General features: G+C 39.1%; 1 protein-coding gene across 9 annotated transcripts in view; it reads left to right on the top strand.

Moving 5' to 3' along the window:
* The window catches only part of EPB41L1 (erythrocyte membrane protein band 4.1 like 1), a 196772-nt gene that overhangs the window by 93748 nt on the left and 78491 nt on the right, over positions 1-24533 (top strand). For 2 of the 9 annotated variants that reach the window (XM_058174663.1, XM_058174662.1), the window contains exon 3: positions 20374-20479. The exons of the other annotated variants lie outside the window; for them this stretch is intronic. The gene's annotated coding sequence lies outside the window, so the exon portion shown is untranslated. The remainder of the gene's footprint in view (positions 1-20373; positions 20480-24533) is intronic. 9 annotated transcript variants of the gene reach the window in all.

Genomic DNA, 24533 nt, shown 5'->3' with positions numbered 1-24533 from the left:
TCAATCCACAGTAAGGAACATAATCTTGAAATGGAGACTGTTTGGGACAATAGTGAATCTTCCAAGACTAGGCAAAATCAGCCCAAGTAACTTTCACCTTGCAACTATTCATTTAGGCATTGAAAAAAGTGACTTATGACTGATTTTCACATGTATGACTGTTGCAGCATCTCCATAGTCACAGGAACAAAATTTGAGCACTTGGCAACTGGCATGTATTTATGACAGTTGTACTGTCCCAGGATCATATGATCACCATTTATAACCAGCTGGCTTCTGACAATGGGGAAAGCAATGATTCACTTAGTGATCGCTTGATTCACTTAACTGCAGTGATTCACTTAACAACTGTGGCAAAGAGGTCGTAAAATGGGGAAAAGCTTACTTATCAACTGCCTCATTTAACAGAAATTTTGGGTTCTATTGTGGTCATAAGTAGAAGAACACTTGTACAGCAAAAATAATAATAATAATCTCTCTGAATTCACCTGAAATCTCAGAACAACTTCTAGAGTTCTGCAGGCCTCCTTTACTTAGACTAAGCCATAGGTCTTGGCAGCTTTAAGACTTGTGGCTGGAGCATTCTGGGAGTTGAAGTCCACAAGTCTTAAAGCCGCCAAGTTTGAAGACCTATGTGCTAAGGCATGATGTCATCATCAATAAAGTTCTAGGTGAAAATGGGTTCATAAAAGAGCAGCAAGGTTGAAGATTGCCAAACGTTTATGGAGGAATGTTCTATGGACAGATGAGTCAACTGTGGAACTTTTCAGGCCGTACATGGACATAATAATATTTGTCAGAAACTAAACATTGCATTCCACAATAAACTTCATTCCAATGCCTGGAGGTAGAGACGATAGTGCCAAAACTTTGCTTTGCTGCCTCAGGATCAGATGACTTGACAATACTGAAAACAGCAACATATCTATTGAAAACAGCCTAATTCTTTGTTTTACATAACTCTGCAAAATAGTAGCAGCAAGACCCAAGGAGAGCTTTAATACATCATTGAAAAAGTTATGCAAAAATTCAGGAAATCCAAAAGAGGACAAAATATTTATTCACAGAAATGTGCTTTGCACCAGGTACAAAAAACAATATTGCTGTCATTAAGAATGCAAGCTGTGACAACTAGTTGAATTTACCAAATCTCTCTCTTTTTGCTCCAATTTTTGCGCAATATAAAAAATTAATAGCTTTGAATTGTGGCAAGATTTTCTGAGAGTGTATATGTAAAATGTGATATGATGCTAAATGCTTTTGCCTATGATCAGGAGGCAGCTGAATGGCATATTAAAGAAAATTAAGTTTTGGTAGTGTTGTTGAAAGTTTAATCTAAATAGCAGATTTGGATAAAAACTCAGAGATAGAGAGTGCCTTGTGAATGGAAACAAATATATCACTAAAAATGGGATGATCCAAGCGAGGGAGAGGAGGCACGTCTTGTCGAGTCTGTTTGGGATGAGTTTGACCCTGTGGCTCCCGAGGATGTGGACAGGTTGTTGGGGAGGCTTCATGCCACTACATGTTTACTGGACCCGTGTCCTTCCTGGCTGGTACTGGCCACTCAGGAAGTGACACGAGGCTGGCTCCAGGGGATCATCAACGCTTCTTTGTTGGAAGGGGTTTTCCCTGCCGCCTTGAAAGAGGCGGTGGTGAGACCCCTCCTCAAGAAGCCCTCCCTGGACCTGGCTATTTTGGGTAATTATCGTCCGGTCTCCAACCTTCGCTTCGTTGCGAAGGTTGTAGAGAGTGCTGTGGCGCGACAGCTACCCCAATACCTGGATGAAGCCGTCTATCTAGACCCGTTCCAGTCCGGCTTCCAACCCGGATACAGCACGGAGACAGCTTTGGTCGCATTGGTGGATGATCTCTGGAGGGCTAGGGACAGGGGTTATTCCTCTGCCCTGGTCCTACTAGACCTCTCAGCGGCTTTTGATACCATCGACCATGGTATCTTGCTGCGCCGGTTGGGGGGATTGGGAGTGGGAGGCACCGTATATCAGTGGTTCTCCTCCTATCTCTCTGACCGGTCGCAGACAGTGTTGACAGGGGGGCAGAGGTCGACCGCGAGGGGCCTCACTTGTGGGGTGCCACAGGGGTCGATCCTCTCACCCCTCCTGTTCAACATCTATATGAAGCCGTTGGGTGAGATCATCAGTGGCTTTGGGGTGAGATACCAGCTGTACACTGATGACACTCAGCTGTACTTTTCCACCCCGGGCCACCCCAATGAAGCTGTTGAAGTGCTGTCCCGGTGTTTGGAAGCCGTACGGGTCTGGATGGGGAGAAACAGGCTCAAGCTTAATCCCTCCAAGACGGAGTGGCTATGGATGCCGGCATCCCGATTCAGTCAGCTGCAGCCGCAGCTGACTGTTGGAGGCGAGTTATTGGCCCCAAAGGATAGGGTGCGCAACTTAGGTGTCCTCCTGGATGAACGGCTGTCGTTTGAAGATCATTTGACGGCCGTCTCCAGGAGGGCCTTCCACCAGGTTCGCTTGGTTCAGCAGTTGCGCCCCTTCCTTGATCGGGATGCCCTGTGCACAGTCACTCATGCGCTCGTTACCTCTCGCTTGGATTATTGTAGTGCTCTCTACATGGGGCTCCCCTTGAGGTGCACTCGGAGGCTTCAGTTAGTCCAGAATGCAGCTGCGCGGGTGATAGAGGGAGCTTCACGTAGCTCCCGCGTAGCACCGCTCCTGCGCAGACTGCACTGGCTACCTGTGGCCTTTCGGGTGCGCTTTAAGGTTTTGGTCACTACCTTTAAAGCGCTCCATGGCTTAGGGCCTGGGTACTTACGGGACCGCCTGCTGTTACCGCATGCCTCCCACCGACCCGTACGCTCTCACAGAGAGGGACTTCTCAGGGTGCCGTCCGCCAAGCAATGCCGGCTGGCGGCCCCCAGGGGAAGGGCCTTCTCTGTGGGGGCTCCCACACTCTGGAACGAACTTCCCTCGGGTTTACGCCAAATACCTGACCTTCGGACCTTCCGCCGTGAACTGAAGACACATCTTTTTATGCGCGCGCGGCTGGCTTAAATTTTATTGATTTTTAAATTTCTATTATTAATTTTAAGGGTTTTTAGTTTTATATATTTTAAAGTTTTTTAGGCCAATTATAAAATAAGTTTTTTAATTTGTATTTTAAATTGTATATTGTATTGTCTGTTTTTATTTTGGCTGTACACCGCCCTGAGTCCTTCGGGAGAAGGGCGGTATAAAAATCGAATAAATAACAACAACAACAACAACAACAACAACAACAACAACAACAACAATAATAATAATAATAATAATAATAATAATAATAAAATAACGTAAGTGGAAGAGTTCACCCAAACGGGGTGCATTTGCTTTTTTGATGGTGTGACTTTTACTTCAGGATATCTTTTAGATGTAGCGATGATCTGATTTTTGAATCTAAGAAGATATTAAAAAGATTATATTTCCTGTAGAAACAAAACAAAACACAAAACAAAACAAAAAAAACAAAGCAACAACAAAAAACCACCAAAACCCTGTAGACAATTTTTGGAGCAGGCAAAATCTATGAACGTAGTAGGACTGTGTGCATTCCAGCATGATCATGTTTATCAGTGAAAAGGGTTTATTGCAGTGAGAAGGGATTATGGTAATGCCTAATGGAACATTTCCCATGGAATTTGATTTCTGAATAATCCAGGGATACTAATATTTCATTCTGTACTCCAGTATCCTTTCTAGCTAAGCGAAAGACTTTTGGCATATGATAATGCAATTAAGAATATATGCTGAAGTTGGATCTTTTTATTTTAGGGAAAATTGAAGAATGGATGTGCTCTTGCTAAACAATCAGTGTAATTGCTCAGGGCAGGAGACAGTAAAATACCACTGAAGCACTTTAAACATTATGTATGATTGTTGTTAGGCATGATATTTAATCTAATGCAGAGATGTCAAACTCGATTTCATTGAGGGCTGCGTCAGGATTGTGTTTGACCTCGGAGGGCGGGGCATGGCCAGGAGTGGGGGTGGCCATGGTGGGCATGTCGGGGGGGGGGTGACCAAGTGCTAAAGCAGGACTTCCCTGAGACCCTCCCTTGCTCTCATTATAATCTCCCTCCCTCCCTCCCTCCCTTCTTTTTTCTTTCCTTCTCCTTTCTTCTTCCTTCCCCTCTTTCCTTATTTTTTCTTCCTTGCTTTCTTCCCATCTTTCCTTCCTTTTCTTTGTCTTTCCTCTTTCCCTTTCTCTTTTCCTGTCCCTTCTTGCATGCTCAAATGCAAAAGGAGAAACATTTGTTTTGCTTTTAGTTTTGCTAACCCTCTGCCAGTGAAAACTGAACCCGGGGGCTGGGGGGGCATGCATGGCCCCCACACCCATTTTCAACCGTGATGGCTCCTGCAGTCCTCTGCCAGTGAAAATGAAGCTCGGTGTGTGTGTGTGTGTGTGTGTGTGTGTGGCATCCAAGCTCCAATTTCACTGGAAGAGGCACAGTGGGCCACTTCTTTGCTGTTTCTAGGCCGGCCCCGCAGGTCAGATCTAAGCACTCCACGGGCCGGATCCAGCCACCCAGCCTTGAGTTGGACATCTCTGATCTAATGCATTGTTACTATCCTTATATCAATAGAACATAGAAAAGTATAAGGTTCTGCTTTAAAATACTGAAGACGCAACAGTGCACAATTGTGAAGTTTGTTGACTGTAGAAAATGGTGATATAAAATGAGTATAAGAAAAATGAAAGGAAAGCTGTATAATAATCTGTTTTTAGTTAACTAAATTGAGAGGCTCATTAGAAATCAAGCAATCTAATGAGGATATAACAGTTTCTCATCTGTTTTGATATGATCACCTACCTGGGGAAGGCTATGGATCAGTGGTATATCAAAGATGCATTTTGCAGGCAGAACATTCCAGGCTCAGAATGGGAAAAAATCTTACTTTAGCTACTGGAGAGTTGCTGACTATGTTATTGTCCTCATGTTATTGAGGACCTACATTGGAAAGAGGACCCTTAACCAAAACAAAATAAGCAAAGCAAGTCAAATAATATGTGAACTTAACATATAGCAAGTTTCTATGTTCCTGTCTATATTTTGGAAATTAAACAATGCCCTTTACTCTATTGCTTTTTAGAAGCAGGGGTGTCAAACTCAATTTCATTGAGGGCCGCATCAGGGTTGTGTTTGACCTCAGGTGTGTGCTGAGTGGGCATGGCCAGGATGGGTGTGGCCAGCTCAATGTCACGTGTCGGGCCACCTGGCTCTTGAGCTCCATTTCCGGCTGCGGCAGCCTCCTGCCAGTGAAAATGGTGCTTGGGAAGGCCATGCACTGCCCTCACGAGATCCGTTTTTGGCTGTGACAGCCTCCTGTAACCCTCTGCCAGCAAAAATGGAGCTTGGGAGGGCCGCATGCAGCCCTCCTGAGGTCCGTTTTCAGTGGCAGAGGCACTGTGGGCCAGTCCTTTGCTGTTTTCAGGGTGGCCCCACGAGCCAGACCTAAGCACCCTACAGGCCTAATCTGGCCCATGGGCCTTGAGTTTGACACCCCTCACTTGAAGGAAAAAGATTTTCTCAGCATACTTACACATGTTTGAAGAAAACAACAGAACAGATCAGATTCCCTCTCTCCCAGAGATTTGGATAACCTGGTCCCTCATGGTCTTCTGGAAGACTGTTAAAAGTTGGCTTCCCCTTCCCCAATGTTAGGGCCAGGATGCTAGAGAAGCCCAATATATATGTGTGTTTTGTGGAATTTCTATGTGATGTCCAGGTTATTTAGTTTTTCCTTATATTCCGTATTTCTTTAATTGGTTTAGGTTTCATATCAATAATCCTCAACTTAGTGACCATTTGAAGTTACAACACTGAAAAAAGTGACTTATGACTATTTTTAATACTCACAACGTTTTTGATATTCTCATGGTCACATGATCAAAATTCAGACACATGGCAACTGGTTCATGTTTATGATGGTTGCAGTGTCTCAGGATCTAGTGATTATCTTTTGTCACCTTCTGACAAGCAAAGTCAATGGGGAAGCCAGATTCACTTAACAATTGTGTTACTAACTTAACAATTGCAGTGACTCTCTTAACAACTGTGGCTAGAAAAGTCATAAAATGGGGCATAACTCACTTAACAAATGTTTCACTTGGCAACAGAAATTTTGGGCTCAATTGTGGTCGCAAGTCTAGGACTATCTGCATAATTTTTGTTCACCATCTAGAGTTAGATATTTAAGATGGACAGTTGTACTGATTTTCTCACATTAATATAAATAAAATCTTGTTTTCTGAACTTCTAGAAGCATCTTCTTTGTTACTATCAAAAAAGCATTGGATTCACCATAAAACCTTGAGATATATTGAAGGAGAGAGCTACTCAACACTGTGGCAGAAATTAAGCTTTTGTGATTATTGATAGCCTACAATAAACTCAAAATGCAAAGAAAAACTCATTCTTTAGAACATAAGATTCAACCAAGAAATGGGACTAGGGGTGGGTTGCTGGGGGTTCGCAGGGGTTTGGGAGAACCTCTAGCTAAGATTTTGTGCTGTTCGGAGAACCCCCAAATCACACTCTGGCCCTTCACACTCTAGCCCCACCCACTCCCCTTCCCTCCCAGGAGTCTCCACGCGGCCTATTTTGGATGCAATTAAGTGCAGGGTGCACAACGGAGGCTCAGGGAGGGTGAAAAACGGGCCTACTGGAAGTTCAGGAAGGCTGGAAATGGGCCTGTTTCCAGCCACCAGAGGGCCTCTGGAGCCCGGGAAGGCCATTTTCGCCTTTCTGCAGACTTATAGAAAGCCTCCGGAGCCTGAAGTAGGGCAAACACACACACACACCGTGGTGAGGAGGCGGACTAGGCCATGCCCACAAACTAGGCAGAGGACTCCTTGCTAAAATGTTTGTGCTCACCCCTGGACCAGGGTAAGAATACTCATTACTCAGTGAATCTCATTTTCATCAAGTCTGTTCCAAGTAGAGTGAGTGAGAAAAATAGACAAACAGAGAACGCATTCAACCCTGAATTAAAGTCAAGGTAGTAAAATAGTCCGAAAGAGAAATTCGGGGGCAATTTCTATGTGTGAATTGCAGTTAGTGCTTATAAACTTAAACTTACGTCTTTGAGACCGAAGTAAAGAAATGCTCATTGACATTATCCCCAGCTGACCCCAAAAAGCCCTTTATTCAGTAATTGAATACTGTGCCAGGAAGAGAATACTTCAGTTGATTTAGTGATTGGCAAGCAAGTAGACTATTGGTGGTAGAGCAGACATTTTTACAGAAAGCTAAATTTTCTCTAGCACCATATATTTTGGGGTTATTTTTTAACATGGAAGTTAGGAAAGTCCTGAATCTTTGATCAGAATTAGCCAGGTATCAATTAATGTTGAACCCAATGTTTCATTAGCTGTACACCACACCACAGGCATTGAACGCATCTTATTTTAACGGTGACATTAAATACAGTTTAATCAGAAGTGAATCTAGGTTAAATTTAGGGAGACTTCCTTGCTCTCATTGAAGGGGTAAAATAGGTATGTTGCAAAGGGGTTGCAGCAGAGTTGGGTTTCAGCAGGTTCTGACCAGTTCTAGAGAACTGGTGGTGGAAATTTTGAGTAGTTCAGAGAACTGGTAAATACCACCTCTGACTGGTCCCGCCCCCATCTATTCTCTGCCTCCCGAGTCCCAGCTGATCGGGAGGAAATGGGGTTTTTGCAGTAACTTTCCCCTGGAGTGGGAAGGGAATGGAGATTTTACAGTATCCTTCTCCTGGAGTGGGGTGGGAATGGGGATTTTACAGTATCCTTCCCCTGCCACACCCACCAAGCCACACCCACCAAGCCATTCCACGCCCACCAAGACACACCCACAGAACCGGTAGTAAAAAAATTTGAAACCCACCCCTGGGTTGCAGGAAGCAGTTTCTTCAAGCAAAAGATACAGCACTGTGGAGAAAAATTAACAAATCACTTTGCTAAGCAACAGGCTTCTTCCTTGAAGCATTAAAGCAGCCGCCTCCCCTAGAAGGGTGTACCCGAATAGACAACATTCCCTTACACTGCCAGCAAAATGTCTGAGACGATATGGGAAGGCATTTGAAATGGCCACATTGAGCATTCCAGAGGACATGACTGCCTAAGAGCTTTGCAAAAGGATACTTTGCTTATGACAAATTTTTACAAAATGCTCTTTGGAATGCTTTGCACAAGGCTTGGAGTGTGTAGAATTGGTGTTAGGGCTTGATGTTTGGATATGACTTCTGTAGTAGAAAGGGAAATGATGGAAAAGTCGCTAGTGATACCTCCCTGTTACACTAGAACAGAGGTCTCCAACCTTGGTCCCTTTAAGACTTGTGGACTTCAACTCCCAGAGTCCCTCAGCCAGCTTTGCGGGACCAAGGTTGGAGACCCCTGCACTAGCACCAAGTCTTTGCAGAGATGCTTACACTCTGGAAAGAAGCACTTTGGAAAGAAGTGGCCCTTTAGATTAACTGCCTTTTGCTCATATGAATCTAATTGTACTAAGCAGACTTAACTGTAAGATTAAATAATTTCTTAGGACAGTGCTATAGAGTTAAACTAACATGAAGCTCACCCCAAAAGGGAATAGAGTGATAGAGGGATATGTGTGTGTTTCTGGATATTTACTGCGTATGTAACCATAGACATATGTGTATAATTGTTAACTTGGATCACATGGATGTACCATTTAACTAAAGTGGGTGCCCTGACTTTTTTTCTTCTGAAAAACCATCTATTGCCATGATGGCAAACCTATGGCATGGATGCCACAGGTGGCACACGTAGCCATATCAGTGGGCATGCGAGCTCAGCTCCTGCACGCGCCAGCTGATTTTCGGGCCTTCTTGGCCCACCAGAAGTAGGGAAACAGGTTGTTTCCTGCCTCCGGAGGGCCTTGGGGGGCGGTGAGGAAGGCCGTTTTCACCCTCCCCAGACTCCTAGAGAGGCTCTGGAGCCAGGTGAGAGAGAAAAATGGCCTACCGGGTCATCGTGTGCCAGGAGTGAGGGGGGGAGGCACGCGCACATGCACGGGACGGGGCACATAGAATTATGGGTGTGGGCACACACATATGTGACACCCCTTCTGGCATGTGATGGCAAAAAGGTTAGCCATCACTGATCTATTGCCTTCCTCAAACAAGACCAAAACTAGAGGATTTTCATGATTCTATCTAGATTCACTAAAGACTAATATAGTCTATATCAGGGATATCAAACTTGCATTGTCACATGATGTATTAGGACTTCCCGCCCCCCTTTGCTAAACCGGGCGGGAGCGGGCTAGCATGTGACACATCTGGCTGCAGGTTTGACACCCCTGGTCTATATAGTGGGTGTCCTCACTTAGTGATCACAGTTGGAACTGGCAACTTAAGCAAAGCAGTAACTAAATAAAATGGTTAACATGCTTATCTTACTACAGCTTTCTTTGCTGTCCAACTTGCAAAGGTTGTAAATGTGTGGGTTGGCCACAAAATTACTTTTCATCACCTCTGTAACTGTGAATGGTTGCTGTACAAGGTGGTCAATAAACAAGGCTACATATAATGTCTGCATATTTCTAAGCAGATATAGGATGCAACCTATATATTTACCAGTAAATACAAATTTATATCACAAGTGATAAATTGCCTATTTCCTCTCTCTCTCTCTCTCTCTCTCTCTCTCTCTCTGTGAGTGTGTGTGTGTGTGTGTGTGTGTAAGTAATCTGGAGAAGTAACCATGGTAGTTTATTGCAGTGAAAATAGGAAATTGTGACACCTTAACAGACCATGCTACAATACATTTCCTGTGAAAAGTTACTACATTTGTGGAGACATGAGTATGCATAGAAAGACTCCTTCTGTCCATGTTCCTTCTCTGTTTGTAAAGCTCTGTCAGGCTTCATCTCCATTTGGGCCAACAGTGCCTTTATTTTAATATAAATAATGAAGCAAAGAGCTGGAATAGCACACAGCCTGATCCCTGTGTTTGCAGAAAGCTGTGAGGAGAGTTTTTAGCATTTTATAACTCCCCATCTTGTCAGGGCCAGCTGCCAGTGATAATACTCTCTGTACTGTAATGTATTATGAGCTAAACTTGGAGCAATGGGAGTTGATAAAAACCAGGCACACATTATTAATGAAAGACGTTGATCATGGCAATGGCTGGAAGAGAGTTAAGTGACAGCTAGAGTCTAACCACAACAAGGAAGGCCCAACTTGGCACTTGGAAAATGGGAAGGATGGAGTCTGCACAGTGAGGCAGGCAGATGGGGCGAGGGGGAGAGAAACTGGCTGTTTCTTTTCATTAATAGGAGGAGGAACCACAGCATGGAGGCACCCAGAGCCTTGAGTTTATGAAAATTTACCTTCCTTTGATTTTACATTCTAGTTGACTCTAGCTCCTTGAAATAAGCATGAAAGAGCATTGATTGAGAGTTGGGAAGATCAACGACTTTATCCTCATTCTAAATGGTCCTTAAGATAGTCTGCTTCACAGATTAAAGGCTTGGAGGCTATATTAGATCACCCCATATTCTTTTTATTTGTCACATCTTGCTGTCTTCTCCAAGATTTTAATTATAGCTAGGCATCAAGGACTGGGTGCTACATTTTGTCATAATCTCTTGCACAAGGAAACATGCTGAACAGGATTGGAACTAGTACCATAATAACAGGGGACATTTTAATGAATATTTTGACTGCTATACACATTGCCTGGGTTGTAATCTGAGGTTTAATACATGGCAGTTTCTCTTTTTTGGCCAAAAGCTAGCTAGGTCACCATGGCCTCCGTGATATTTCTAATTTATAAGCAGAGGAGTGAGAAAGCAGAGCCAATCAGCATATAAGTATGCCAAAGAGCTCTGTGTTTTAGGATTCTTTATAGACCATCAGCTGTTAAACAAGTTTCTTAATATAGTGTGGCACCACCCCGACTACTATGCCAATTGTATAGTATTACTTTATTGTAAATTAAAAACGTTGAAATGGCTGTATTTGTACAAGCCTATTGTTTGTACACATTTTCCAATGAATGTTGAAATTCATCTGCTATGACAAATAGGTAATCACAGCTGAGGCTTCCAATAATAGTGATAGACTTGTATCAGTGGTGGGTTGCCCCCAATTCGGACCGGTTTACAAGAACCAGTAGTAAAAGGCTCCACCCACTGACCCGGACGTCATCAGGAAGCTTCTGTGCATGCAGAACACACGCGCGGCCCCGTTGAGAACCAGTAGTAAAGGTAAGTAGAACTCATCCCTGACTTGTATCTCTGTTGTTCCAAGCAGTGTTAAATGTAATTAGGATATTTGACCATGTAGGGATTTACTACAGGAACTGCTTGTTTTAAGACCTTTTGAAGCTTTTGCTTCTCTTAACAGCATTTAAGCAGTTACTTAACAGCATTTTGCTTCTACTTAACAGCAGTTACAAACATTTCTTATATGGGAAAAAAAAATACAAAAGTGCAATTATATTTGGGACTGCTAAATTCTAAATGAAATGACACAACTATAGTATATTCCACTTCTTTGCTTTGTACTTTCTCTGGAAGGCAATTACTTTGGGAGAAAGAATGGAGGCAGCTGAATGTGTGAAAGGAATAGGAAGAACAGCATTATCTGGATTTATTGCTCAGAAATAATTCCAGTTGATGCTTACATTTTTTTTTTTAGTACTCTGATGTATTTTCTTTCTTTGGAACTAATAATCCTGATATTTTAGGCTGTTCGTGTGAAAAACATAGTCATTCCTTTTGGGGGAGGATCTTTTTCCAAAGAAATGAATTTTTATTTGTTTTGGAAAATATATGGTTTTCCCGCCCCCCCCCCCCCCCCGGTCCTATAAATCAAAAGATGTTGGCCAGAGAGTGTATATATGTGTAATGGAGTGATACTAAATTCTCCACTTGCTAATCATAACAAAAACTCTCACATTCATCTGAACTAGAATTTTGCAATGTAAACAGTGAGTAGGCTAGTTTAAACTCGGAAAGAGATTATCACTCTCCACAAAATAATTATTGAAAAAGATACGAGAGTGTTTTTGCTATTCATTGCTACTGAATGCATACACTTTCTATCATCCTTCTGAATAGTCAGCTATTGAACTGTACTAGGAAGTCTTCCTAATTCTAGCTTTGATTGCTCACAATTTAACACTTTTTGCCCCTTGGGAGGGAGTATTGTTGTGGATTCAGAAATTGGATAGGATCAGCCATTCCTAAACTTTTCACAATGGGAGGCCAAGTAACAAAATGTTTGGCCTGGAGAATGTCTGTTTTATTCCCTTAACTGAAAATACTTCTTCCATTTTTATTCATTCCAGTGTTATTCAGATGCTACATATTGCATTGTTGCTATTGGAGGTTACACAAATCAAAAGCTAGGAAACAATTTTTAAGCAGGGACAGCATACATAGCACAGGAAATGTTCTTACTTGGGTTCAGTCAAGTCCAATGCCATCTAGTGACTAAAACATAATGTAATATTACAAAAGGAGACACATTCCCACATAAGCAAATATAGGATTGTAAACATAAGCTTTTTAAGTTATTATTGGCACTCCCTTTCTGAATAACCTTCAAGCTCTAAATCAGTGTTTTTTAAAATTTGGCAACTTTTAAGACGTGTGGACTACCAGAGCTACCAGAACTCTGACTGGCTAAGAAATGCTACACATCTTAAAGTCTGAAAAACACTGGTCTAATTTAACTGCATTAGTAGCAAGTTTGTATGCTCATTTATTTCCTGCCCAAATTCCATCTGAAATTGGAGGGGGGCAGAATGAGTTATTTATGGGACTTAATATCCTATTTCTCTGTCATGCAGAAAGGTGCACTTATGACATTGTAAAGCCATAAACAAAAATTAAGACAATATAACCTAAAGCCATGTAAATACAATAAAAAAAAGTATCAGCAGTTAAAATTCTGTAATAAAATGGTTTTAACTGGCAATCTGAAGATCCAGCAAAGAAAAAGCAAGGCGGTTCTGTAAAATTGTAAAGTCCATCAATATATGGTAGACTGGGGAAAAAATGGATTGGGAAGTTTAGGTTAGCCAATGAAAAAAATAAACTTTTTGTGAGTGAAAATGTAATTAATAAGGTAAAGTTTTATTTATTTTTAAGTAAATGATCCAGAGATGCAGCTAACTTCTTAATATGGTATCTGTATGAGATTATTTTTCCTGAAATTCATACAATTCCATTTGTTTATCACAAATATTTACAATTTTTTTATTTTCAGTATTTCAATAATTGATTTCCAATATTTTTCCTGACAAAAATAATGATACATGTATTAATATAAGCATGGCATGAAAATTTTGTTCTATTTCTTTCCAATTGCTTGGGAACTAAGGAAACTAGGACTGCAATTGTATATATAGTTACTGAGGATTCACTTCTCTTTTAGCTCAATGGGATTTCCTTCTGAATAAGCATGCATACAATTGCACTGAAATTATTTGTCTTCTGAAACTGTGACTTGTGGAATAAGCTTCACTAAGATTCTTACTTTTTCACAAGAATGCATAGAATTGTTTAATAAATACAATAGCCACGGTTGGTAGTAAAAGCATTTAAAAAGATTGAGAATAAAATATCTTAAATTCTGCACGCACTTGATTTTGCTTCACATTTTTTTTGTGGGGGGTGGGTGGGAAAGGGAGATTGCAGAAAATTTACATTCTTCTGGGTTTTTTTTTTTTTTTTACATTACTCCAGAAATTCTACTGCCCTTCCAGTGGTGGAGGGCTCCATATTCATCCTTTCATACAAGTTTAAATGACTTGGCATATTTTATAGATGCAGTTACAAAAAATTAGATGGCAGAAGGCTGTTCCCTTTCCCCAAAGACTCTTCCCTTGATCTTGGCAAACTAGTTTTGATATTTCTCTTGCCATCTCAGTATTTTTCTGTTATACGCAATGGGGTAGGAGTTGGGTGGTACAATGTGGTGGGATTTTTGCCTGTCATAGACAGTGGGGTGGGACTTTGCCTCCAATTGTTTATCTTCTATAAGATGTCATTATTGGGATTTTCCTCTCCTTGCTCTTATCTCTTCATTTGCCTTGAGTGCAACCTGAGGATATCACAATATGGAGCAAGTAATCTGCAGGTTGATAAAGAAAAATACCTGTTACAACGATGCTGTTTTCAACCTTAGATCAGAGTTACATTTCATATGAAGTAGCACCCATAATGTTTACAAAGCCACAGCTTGCTTTCTATATTGAATTGGTTTTTATTGCAAAGACTAACATGAGTACCCTTCTGGAATAAGTACCATGTGGTTTTAGTAAGAAATGTCAGGGTAAATAAAGTCAAGAATGTAATACAATACAGTATGAAGAGAGATGACTGCAGAGTCATCATTTCAAAGATGATACGGAGTTATTTTAAAGCATTTTTATAACATCCCTTGTTCTCAAAATCAGCTAAATGCTGCATCTCTCTTTTTTCCAGATGGAAAGCAAGAAATCTTAGGTGCAAACATAAAATATTAAGAAAATGTGTTCCTGCTTATTATTAAATTGTCCCATTTTGAAAGTACTTTTAAAGTGTAAATTAAACCACACTTACTTAGGGACTTATAAAAAAACAGAACGAGATAAAAGTTGTTGAATTTATATCTGTATTGGATTAGGTAATTTATATCTAAATTTAACATAACAACATTTGCTTGTACAGTATATGCATTTTTTTTACATAAAAGTCATTGCCTACTACAATGCATCTTAGTTTTTATTGGCAAATGTATTCTGAAAGTTAGAGTCTCACAGATATCTGAATCCTAATGTGGTTTATTTGATTTTTTTGGCCAATGTAATATATTTTAGTTTATAAACTACACATTTTAGCTACCTGTTTTGTGTAAATTACTCCACTATTCCTTGTTCAACAAAAAAGAAATGGGTGCTTATCACCTTAAAAAAAACAAAGAAATAGATAATATCAACAATAAAGAAAAGGTCCAAATTGTTATGTTCCAGAAACAGCAGAAATAATAGATTATCTGACAGATTTTTTTAAAGGATTATATTCTAAGATTAACATTGAAGGTGCTATGAATTAATATATTGAAGTTTGGTATGAAACACAGTGAGTCATAGATTATATACATCCATAACTGTTTAAGAAACAAATAAAATAATCAAAAATAATCAAATTAGGAAAAGCACAAGGTGCTTTTTTACAACAATGCTAGCTAATTGATTCAAAAAATGTGTTTCAGATATAATATGTATTGATCAAACAGCTATATTCCAAAGAGAAATATCAAGAACAACAGTTAGGTTCATAATCAATGATAGAACATATAAACAAAAAGAGGAAGAAAGCTGCACTAATCTTTCTGAGCATAAAAAACTTCCAGCAGGTTGCAGTATCGGTTCTTGCTGATTGTACTGAATAAAATAAATCCCAGAGAAGAGTCCAAGAAGAGTTGGGTCAGAAACATATATCAATGGTAAGAAAGCAAATGGGGCTCGCTCTGCAGATTTTTAAATCAGTAAAAGGCAAGATTATTCACTCTCTCCTTTATTTATTCATCATTGATCTAGTAATATGGACAGGAAAGGTTGGAGTGATAAACAAATGCAGGTCTCCAAATCTATGGAGAGGGCTATAAGTTCAAATGTTATGCAACGATGTACTATTAATCATCACAGAGCCACAAAAAGCCACAAGGCAGTTGCCCAAAAGAAGTTAATAATTTGGAGATTTCTCTGGATATAAAATCAATGTCCAGAAACCAAAAATAATTACAAGAAATGCAATACAATGAGAAGCTAATTTTTTTTGCAGGAAGAATCTTAACTGTGAACCCACTTAGTGAAATATCTTGGTCTGCCTTTGACAGGTAACAGTCAATGAAATATATAAAAATAATAGTGTCAAATTATGACAAGAGATCTTGAAAAGTGGAGGAATTTAAAGCCATCTTGGCTAGGATCGATGCAAGTATTAAAATGAAAGTATTGTTCAAGGGCCGGGATAGCTCAGGCTGTTAGAAGCCTGTTATTAGAACACAGCAGCCTGCAATTACTGCAGGTTCAAGCCCGGCCCGAGGTTGACTCAGCCTTCCATCCTTTATAAGGTAGGTAAAATGAGGACCCAGATTGTTGGGGGGGCAATAAGTTGACTTTGTAAATATACAAATAGAATGAGACTATTGCCTTACACACTGTAAGCCACCCTGAGTCTTCGGAGAAGGGCGGGATATAAATGTAAATAATAAAAATAATAATAAAATAATAATAAAAGATAAATTATTTGTTCCAAATGGTGTCAATTACAATTTCAGAACTTTACAGGAATGGCAAACAATTGTCAACACATTTATATGGAATGGGAAAAGACCAGAGTTACATTTTTTGCAAAATTCAGAAGACAGAGGTGGGTCTTCCCCTTCCAAATTTTAAATTGTATCATAAAGCAAATTGCTTGCCATGGATAACAGAATGGATAACAATCCTGAATAGTAGAATGTCAATATGGGAAAGTACCAGCTTAGCTAATGGACTTCACAGATATTTATGGTACAGAGAGACAAAGGAGAATAAAAATTTGGAAGGACATATTATTAGGCAAAGCTCACTGATTCTATCAGCCAAATTGCTATTTTGAGGTATCAGTGGAACATTATTTATGCCATTTCAGGCTCCTTTAGGTTTTTTTGGATACTCATAATCCTTTTGTACCTACACTTTGATGCCTCTTAAGGTTTATTTTATAGACTATATGTACATGTCTACATACCTAGTGCATGTTATTGGTATATATGACTATAGTGGATCAACTTGCCTTGTCTTTGATATCTGCCTATGAGGTGCCTAGAATGGCAAACAACAGATAGTGGGGCTTTTAATATAGTAGTCTTAAATTACTGGCTCTCCCTCTCATCAAGAAACATGTGTGGCTTCATTTTTCTTGACTTTTTAGGAGAGTGTTTAATTCTACTCCACATATTAATGATTGTGCTAGATACTCAGTTCTACTGCTGCTTCTTTGAGTTTCAGTAAGAAATTAATACAGTTTTATAAAGCGCAGTATTATTTTTATAGAGTTTTGTAGTGGGACAGTGGGTCCTCAAAGGACATTTATATCTAATAAACCAAAAAGTAATAAATAAATGCACTCCTTATAGTCTTACATGAAGTTGTGAAGAAGGCTGATTAGCAGTGTCTTTCTAGATAAACATATTTTGCAAGTGTGCTATTTGTAATCCTTCATTGCAAGGGTGGGCAGCTTAAAGCCCAGAATCGCATGTAGTTCCCGAACCTGTTTTATAGAGCTCCAGATCTCTTTTTGACCATCATGTTGCTCAAAGTTTATTTATTTATTTAATTTATTTATTTAGTCAAATACATATTAAATAATATATATAAGCATGAATTGAATACATAAAATGAATACAACTAAAGGGAACATTAGGACAGGGAGGTTGGCACGCTGGTGCTCTTATGCACGCCCCTTACAGACCTCTTAGGAATGGGGTGAGGTCAATAGTAGACAGTCTTAGATTAAAGTTTTGGGGATTTTGGGATGAGACCACGAAGTCTGGTAATGCATTCCAGGCATTAACAACTCTGTTACTGAAGTCATATTTTCTGCAATCGAGATTGGAGCGGTTCACTTTAAGTTTGAATCTATTGTGTGCTCGTGTATTGTTGTGGTTGAAGCTGAATTAGTCATTGACAGGAAGGACATTCTAGCAGATGATTTTATGAGCCATGCTCAGTTCATACCGAAGGCAGCATAGTTCTAAATTTTCTAAACCCATAATTTCAGCATGGTTTCAGAAGTTGGCAGCATGGTTTCCATTATTTTTTTGGGGGGGAGACATAGAAATGGTAATGTAAGCCCTAAAATATTCTAAATCACAAAAGACAAGATAAAATGAAGGAAATATCCCTGCATCCAAAGAAAATATCCAGAAAATCCTTACCATGCCTCCATGTATCATATGGCCTTGTACTTTTGCATCATCAACCCAGGTGTCATCCTCCCAGATGATTCAGATATTTTACTGGGAGTTGACACTGGCTGAATCTAGTAAAAAGTAAATTTTGAAGTAAGAAAGCACTTGAAAGAAAGAAAGGGCAATACTCTCTGATGATTGTGCTGTTCAGTCTCCTTAATTATTTGGGGATGTTTCTTCTTTGATTGAGCCACCACTGCTTTTTCTAGGACACCACCTGTCCATACTTGTCTAGCCAGTACCTCCTGTTCCAGAATATTTCATTCTTAGGCTAATGAACATGTTTGCATTTCTAGACTTCATCTGCTTTCACCACTCTTGAATGCACATTTTTGGGTCATGAATGGGATACTATTCAAAGCTGCCCTTTGAACTGAGACAAGCTTTATTGCAATATAAAATATTAAAGGACTTTCTTTGCAATTATGATTTTAGAGTTTATTGGTCAGTAAATCAGTGAAATACTAGTTGATGCTGAGTATACTCAGTCAGTATAGCAAAAAAGTACACAGTGAAAAATTTGACCCATACAGAGAATGTGCGATATCTTGAAGATTGAGGCTTTAATGGCAATTTTAATATGCTTTCTTTTTTCTTTTTTTTTAAATTTTTTGGACAAACATACATAAAAACATCTTCAATACAAATACAAACAGTGTGTTGGTTGGTTGATCACAAATCTTTTGAGCAGTTTCACCAAATTCATGTCTATGTTTAATATGTTTTCCTTGCTGGGATGCTTGTTTGACAGAATGACAAACAAGATTCATTGGGAAAAATAAGATGCACATTTTGGTACCTAAATTGGTTGAAAACATCAAAGAAAGAACTTAAAAATTTTGTATACAAAGGCAAGTCAGTACTGTGTCAATTGAATCGTTTTGGGGAATTAATAGAGTTGACAGATAATGAAATAGTAAAACACTGTTTATATGTTTTTGATCCATAAATGCACAGAATAATAGTTCTGATGTCTTCACTCAACTTCCAGGTGGGAATAAAAGATACAGAGGAACTTTTTTTCTTATTAACTTTTTCCTTATTAAGAAATACATCTGATGAATTTCCAGTATGTTCATAGAAAGAACATTCAGATACCTGAAAGACGCATGCAGGAAATGCAGGACCAATCCAGTTTATTGTCAGACTACTGAATCAATAAAGAAAAAACTGAGATGATGATACGAAACTTGACAGAGGATGCCGAAAAGCAAGTGTTTTATTGATGCAAAATAAAATATTTAGGCTTTGTTCTTACAAAAACCAACAAAGATTTATTCAATTATTACTATACATAATATACATAACAACAGATATTTTTAGAATGAAGAAATTAAATCTGTCTTATTCCGCCTTTATTGTGAGTAAAGCATTAAATGACTGATATAGACTAGTAATGAATTATATCCAGTACATCTAATAAAAGGCTGATGATCAAATGCAGAAACTTGTAGAATTCAAAAGAAGAAGGAACCGTAGCAATTATGAATCTTGACTGTGCTATCATGCCAGCTGATTAATGTGAATTTCAGAATAGTTCTTAATTCTTTATGGTTGCATCATTTTTGTGGAAGGGGCAGGCCTTTTAGAAGTGGTCCAAAGATATGTCTGGATTGACATAAACAATTTTCAAGAGTCTGTATAACATTAAGTAACATTGTTTGAGACAAATGGGACAAAAGCCCCGATTTTCCTCTTCTTACCTCATTTTATATATTAAACTTTGGTCAGTGGAGACCGAAATCAGTGGATTTTTTTTTTGCTTCTGCCTCTATTTCATTGCTTACTTTTATTATCTTTATTATCTGTTTTTCAATATCCTTCTAGATCTTATTTGAATTTGTATAATATTGATTTCTTTTCTTCTTGAAAATTCTAATGCGTCGCTTATAAAAGTAATTAAGTAAAATGAAAAAAAGTAGGGAAGGGAAAATAAACATAAATGCAGACCAGAGGGCACTGGTACCCACTGCACATTTAAGTCTCATTTTGTCATGGCACCAGAGTAAGGCTTCAAGACATGGGCAGACCAGGTCCCACTGGGTACTGCTTCCATTAATTCAACAGCCACTGCATCAAATGCTGACACCCTCTTAGGTCCCTCCTCAGCCGGGACTAATCCTTAAGTTAGCCAACATGAGCAAACCCCTTCAGCCTGAAAATCCTGCACCTCATCAAAGAAACGCGCCTTGTGAGCAAGCAGCAACTAACTTTGCAAGCAAGACAGGTGCCTCATTATTGGCAACAGCTGAGCAAGGAAAGGACTTTTTTCCTACTCTTGCCGGGGAGAGGATTTAAACGGGGCGAGGATTGCCTTCTGTTGCTGGAAGCAACTTCGATGTCTGGCTTTGTGTATTCTTGCTGTTGACTCCTGTTACGTTTTCGATCTTAGCACGTTCCTGACCAAGTTTTGGCTCGTCCCTCTCTACCTTTCAAGACATTGTGAGTTTCTGATTATGGACTGTTCGACTCGGATTACATCTTCTCTTCAGCCTCTAGTAAGCTGCCATGCACACACATACTCTTTCCCCCCATCCCTGCTCCACAACCCCCTTTTCTGTTACCTCCCCATACCTGTCTGCTACCATCTGTTCTGACAAGCTTCCTGACCTCTTCACAAGCCTTGCTTCAAATACTCTGCTCTGTTGTTCTGTTCCAATTTTCCTTGTGCCTCCCATTGTTTCTCCCCTCCTCACTGCATTTTGTATCAAACTTCCTCCTGCCCAGCACCTCTGCCTAAATCACACCTGCACTTTGCCTGCCAGTTGCATGGGCATTTATTGCCTTTGCTGAAGTCGGGACACAAAGCATTTATGCATGTATTTATTTAACTGTATTTGGAACCCAGCCCAATTGGACAGTTTACACCCAGTGGTAGGATTCAGCCAGTTCGCACTACTTTGGGAAAACCTGTTGTTAACTTTCTGAGCAGTTTGGCAAACTGGTTGTTGGAAGAAGTCATTAAGGCAGAGAACTGGTTGTTAAATTACTTGAATCCCACCACTGTATACACCTGTATAAAATCTGAATGTAAGCCACATGGTATCCTTGTACATTAACAGTACATTGATTTTAAAATGGTCACTTACAGTCCTCCCAATTCAAAGGCATGCTTGATATGGTTTAAAGGTTTTATGCAAGGAAGGTTGAGATCAAAAATATGTCCTAAGATATACAGTATGTTCCAAAACGTGGAGGTTACCACTTGAGAAAGCCTGCTGCTGGTCACATTCCATGTACTTCATTTTATGGTGTGTACAGTTGACACCCAACTAAATTTTAAACCATCCTTAGAGATCAACTAATAAAATTTTATCAACCTGTGTTTTAGAAATAGTTAAAATAATATAGACTTCTGTTCTGATCCAGCAAAAATATTATGGTATATCTTCCTGCATTAGAAATTGGCTCCCACTTTTCAAAATTTATGCATAGTGTACCTTAAGTTGGAGAAAATTGGACATTATTCCTATTTTCTGTAGCTGTCAATTTCTACAGTTAGCTGTTATTTGTCATTTCATTCCATTTATATGGCAGCTGATCCTATTGTAGTGACTCTGGGTGACTAACAACAGTTAAAGAATTTTAAGAATATGTAACTTTGTCTTGAATAACGAGCATGTAAGTGGAAGTCTGCACCATAGCTTAAGTAGACTTGCAAGCTTTTAACCAGTTCTCCACCTTTTTTTTTTTATTTACATTTATATCCCGCCCTTCTCTGAAGACTCAGGGCGGCTTACAGTGTGTAAGGCAATAGTATCATTCTATTTGTATATTTACAAAGTCAACTTATTGCCCCCCCAACAATCTGGGTCCTCATTTTACCTACCTTATAAAGGATGGAAGGCTGAGTCAACCTTGGCCTGGTGGGGCTTGAACCTGCAGTAATTGCAGGCTGCTGTGTTTTAATAACAAGCTTCTTACAGCCTGAGCCACCACCAACTAAAATTCAGGTTAAAGTGCAGCCTTGAATCTGATCACTAGAAAACAATGTTTGCCTAGAATGTGGATTCATTTCTAAGAGGAGTGATTTAACAAACCAAGTAGCTGCTATTATAACTCTCTTTCTTTCTTGGCTCATAGAATCTAGATGCACCCATTATCATTCTTACTCAATGTCTGTTCTTGCATTATTTATTGGCACTTGCAGAAATGAGCCAGGAGACACTAGGCAGCAATATCACTTCATGCTCAGTTTTATCTACTATACTTACTATATTATAATTTAATTCTACTTTTGGATAAATAAGATCATCAAAATGGGGATTTTTTTAAAATAAGAGGTTATCTGTAGTGTACTGAGTTATTGTTATCATTATTAGCTAAGCATGCCTGTGATCTTGTATTGTTTTTTTGGTTACTTTGGCTGCTTGATTCATTAAAGCAAGCAACTGTAAAGCTTGCTCTTGGTTATAGTGCCTTGTTTTGATCAGTAGAAAAGTTCTGATCTGATTATATACTCTTATTTTCTCTCTGTCAGTTACTTAATAGATAACTGGTAGGACAAGCTCTTTATGAGAAATTAGGACACCAACTGAATACAGAGAAATCCTAATATATGGCGCTTTTTTATTTTTGGCTATAGATCCTTTGGTGGAACAATTTTTATTTTTTATTTTTTATTTTAACTCTGCTATTCTTGTAGATAAAGAAGGCAATTTCCTTGTTTTGAGAAATCTTTAATATTTTCTGCCTTAAAAAAACCCATTCATTAAATATAAATTTGAGGTGTTTTGGAGACCTAGAGATGAAAAAGCAGAAGCTTCATGAGATCATGACAATCATGAGATTGATGACAGCAGAAATAAAACTATCAAAATAGACTGGTTACAGACCTTTTGAACAAAAATATGCATGGGAATTTGAGGACCTGCACAGATGAGCTGGTTTTAAGGTCCACGAACACTTAGTAGAACTGCAGAAACTTGCTAAAAGGCACTAAGCCATACCAGCCTGTGGAGGTTTGTCTTTCTCATGGAAACACCTGTTTTTCACTCTCATAAGCTCAAACCAGGAATTGTTTACCAGAAAACAAACAATAAAAATTTCACAGGAACCTGGGATTGGATGGACGGAATGGGAAAACTCTCCACAGCCACCTCGCGTCCAACTCGCCATGGCCAATTCTCCACAGCTAACTTGCTGCAACCAACTCACCAGTGCCAGCTTGCTGTGGGACAATTTGCCATGGCCAACTCATCGTGGGACAACTCACTGGACAATTTAACAATTCAATTTAATTATTTAAAATAAATAAATAAAAATATTTAAATTTTTGCCATTCACATTTCATTTTGTCCCTTTTTTGCACCCGTTCTTTAATAATTCTATTCTGCCATTTCTTTGATATTGGTGTAACTCTTGTCCCGCAGTGAGTTTTCCTGCAATGAGTTGACCATGATGAGTTGTCCCATGGCGAGTTGGCCATGGCGAATTGTCATAGACGCTGGGTAGGGAGTCTTTGGGAATATATAATATTTAGATCAGCAGTTTTCCTTTACTATATTCTTCCTGTCTTAATTTCCTAACCCAACTTAACAAGAACCTCTTCCTTTTTCTTGCTGTCAGTAATTCTCTTTTAATTTACAAATACAAAGATTAAAGGCTAATGCCAAGAAAACCATAAAAAGACAAATGCAGAGCTAAAAGATTTCTCTTCCTTCCAGACAAATATAAACAACTTCAGTAACTCTAATATTTCAATTTTTTAAAATAAAAATCTGCTTCCCGTAGCTCATTCCTTATCAATACTGAAATTAAAAAAACACATCATTCAGTCCTTATCAGCAAAAGTTTATTAAAAGCTGCCAGAAATAATTTATTGTATTTTAACTATAATCTAATAAATCATTTTTTATTTCAATTGATCACCTTCTCTAAGAAATGCAGCTCTGAATAAAAAAGTGAAGGTGTAGATGGCTGGATTCTAAATTCTGAGTCTTTTGATTTGACTCTGGTTCTAATGAGATCTTATTCCTTTCTGGCAAACGCTTTGATAGCTTGATAGCTGAAGTCAGTGTGCCAATGTTACCTGTAATGAGCCATCATTGAGTTCCATGTTAAAAGAGAAGGATTCTATTTGTTTTTGGATCCACGTTTTGAATCTAAGTTGGTTGAATCTGAAATATTGGCATTCCAGTCCTTTTCTGCATTATAATTATAATGTGCTTTTGCTAAGTCTGTATTTTTGATACTTCATTCTTATATTTGGATTGATTAAATCTAGATTAGTTTTGATCCATCTTTCTTTGAAGAATTGGGCAGGATTGATGCTGGTGGTAGTTTGTGTAATGGTTTTGTGTTTCAACAGGAAGACAGCCAATTTAATCACTAAATCTCCTCAATTTATTTTCCTTAAGCATCCCTTGAAGGCCTTCCCTGCTCTCTCTGCCAAATAATTTCATGCCAGACGGGAAAATGCTGTTTGAGTACGTTTGGTTCTATTTTTGCTCAAAACATTAATGACTTGTGAAATCTGGTGCATTAACTATGACTAATAATCAGTGGTGAAATCCAAATTTTTTTACTATTAGTTCTGTGGGCGTGGCTTGG

The sequence above is a fragment of the Ahaetulla prasina genome, chromosome 3 (genome assembly GCF_028640845.1).
Source record: "Ahaetulla prasina isolate Xishuangbanna chromosome 3, ASM2864084v1, whole genome shotgun sequence".
In the NCBI taxonomy this organism is placed as follows: domain Eukaryota; kingdom Metazoa; phylum Chordata; class Lepidosauria; order Squamata; family Colubridae; genus Ahaetulla; species Ahaetulla prasina.
This window is presented reverse-complemented; position numbering and strand designations above follow the sequence as displayed.